The sequence below is a fragment of the Urocitellus parryii genome, chromosome 7 (genome assembly GCF_045843805.1).
Source record: "Urocitellus parryii isolate mUroPar1 chromosome 7, mUroPar1.hap1, whole genome shotgun sequence".
Lineage (NCBI taxonomy): Eukaryota > Metazoa > Chordata > Mammalia > Rodentia > Sciuridae > Urocitellus > Urocitellus parryii.
Window position 1 is genome coordinate 29,909,762 of NC_135537.1, and position 2,538 is coordinate 29,912,299.

Here is a 2,538-nt window from a genome sequence, read left to right on the forward strand (position 1 = left end):
AATATTGTCAAAATGGCCATACTACCCAAAGCACTACGCAGATTCAATGTGATTCCAATTAAAATCCCAATGTCATTTCTTATAGAAAAAGCAATCGTGAAATTTATTTGGAAAAATAAGAGACCCAGAATAGCCAAAGCCATCCTTAGCAAGAAGAGTAAAGCAGGAGGCATCACAATACCAGACCTTAGATTATACTACAAAGCTATAGTAACAAAAAATGGCCTGGTGGCACCAAAATAGATATGTAGACCAATGGTACAGAATAGAAGACACAGAGATAAATGCACATAAATACAGTTATCTCATACTAGACAAGGGCACCAAAAACATGCATTGGAGAAAAGATAGCCTCTTCAAAAAATAGTGCTGGAAGAAATCCATATGCAGCAAAATGAAAATAAAACCCTATCTCTCACCATGCACAAAACTCAACTCAAAGTGGATTGAGGACCTAGGAATTGGACCAGAGACTCTGCACCTAGTAGAGGAAAAAGTAGGCCCTAATCTTCATCACATCGAATTAGGTCCTGACTTCCTTAACAAGACTCTTAAAGCACAGGAAATAAAGCCAAGAATCAATAAATGGGATGAATTCAAACTAAAAAGCTGCTTCTTGGTAAAATAAACAATGAGGTGAAGAGACAGCCTACATTTTGGGAGCAAATTTTTGCCACACGCATGTCATATAAAGCACTAATCTCCAGGACATATAAAGAACTAAAAAAACTTAACACCAAAAAACAAACAAACAAACAAACAAACAAACAACCTAGTCAATAAATGACTAAGGAGCTGAACAGACAATTCTCAGAAGAAGATACACAGTTGATCAACAAATATATGAAAAAATGTTCAACATCTCTAGTAATTAGAGAGTTGCAAATCAAAACCAAGATTCCATCTGATGTCAGTCAGAATGGCAGTTATCAAGAATAAAAACAACAATAAGTGTTTGCAAAGATGTGGGGGGAAAAGGCACACTTATGCATTGCTGGTGGGACTGCAAATTGGTGCAACCAATCTGGAAAGTAGTATGGAGATTCCTTAGAAAACTTGAAATGGAACCACCATTTGACCCACTCCTTGCTCTATATCCAAAGGACTCAAAATCAGCATACTATAGTAACACAGCCTCATCAATGTTTATAGCAGTACAATTCATAATAGCTAAACTATGGAACCAAACTGTATACCCTTCAACAGATGAATGGATAAAGAAACTGTGATATATATACACAATGGAATATTACTCAGCTTCTTCCACTTATAATTTTGATCCATCTTTGTTTTAGTCAGCTTTTTCACTGCTATGACTAAATGACCCAACCAGCATAACCATAGAGGAGAAAGAGTTTATTTGAGGGCTCATGGTTTCAGAGGTCTTAGTCTATAGAAGACTGGCTCTTTTCCTTGGGGCTCGAGGTGAGGTTGAACATCATGGCAGAAGAGTATGGTGGAGGGAAGCAGCTCACATGGTGATTAGAAAACAGAGACCCCACTCGTCAGAGACAAATATATATCCAAAGACACACCCCAGTTCCCACCTCCTCCAGCCATACCCTACCACTTCACTAATCACTCAGTTAATCCCTATCAGGGTATTAATTCACTGATTGGGTTAAGACTCTTATGACCCAATCATTTTTCCTCTGAACCTCCTTGCATTGTCTCACATGTGGGGTATTGAGAGACACCTCACATCCAAACGATAACACTCTTTCAACCCATATTTTTGCTAAGTCTAACTCTCAAATTGAATAGAAAGTCTCACATTTAAGCTGTTACAAATTTTATTCTAGGTAGATTAGTTCTACTGTTTGTTATAAACAGGATAAAAATTTGGGGGGGAGGGGGTATCATTTCTCATTTTTTAATTTTATTTTTTTGGTGGTGCTGGGGATTGAACCCAGGGCCTTATGCATGCAAGGCAAGCACTCTACCAACTGAGCTATATCCCCAGCCCAGGATAAAAATTAGTTTGTGTATATGTCCTAGCTACTTCTAAACACAGTCCTGATGGCTCTCCATCAGGACTATCAGGACTCAGCCTCCCACATTGCTAACATGGTTCTTATCATCACCTTGCACACTCTATACAACCTGTCAGCAGAACAGTATCAATAAACCCTGTTTTGTCTCTGTCACCTCCTAGGACACCTGACGAATCAGAAGTCCCAGTCAAGTGGACTTCCCACTGAGTGTTGCTTAAATATCTTTGTTCTATGCCTGATTGAGATTGTTTTGCTTATTTGCGTTTTGATCAATCTTAGTTCTCCATAAAAATATTACTGATTCTTCCCATCAGAGGTAATTTTTAAAAATCTTTAGTGGCACATTCAATATACTATGTTAAGGTTTGTTTTGCTATGTCATATTATGCTATAAATGATTGTTTATTTATTTATTAATATTTATTTATACCTTAAGTTATTATATATGTATTTATATTATCTTCCACATTTGACTTAACATTCCTTGAAAGCTAAGTTCATATTTTATTTGTATTTTTTTTTTACTTTAAAAATTAAGGGGCTG

General features: G+C 36.8%; 1 non-coding gene across 1 annotated transcript; it reads right to left on the bottom strand.

Annotated features, from left to right (window-relative positions):
- Positions 1-1,888: 1,888 nt before the first annotated feature.
- On the bottom strand, positions 1,889-1,961 carry Trnaa-ugc (transfer RNA alanine (anticodon UGC)). Its single transcript has one exon. It is a non-coding gene; the product is annotated as a tRNA-Ala (tRNA).
- Between the last annotated feature and the right edge of the window lie 577 nt (positions 1,962-2,538).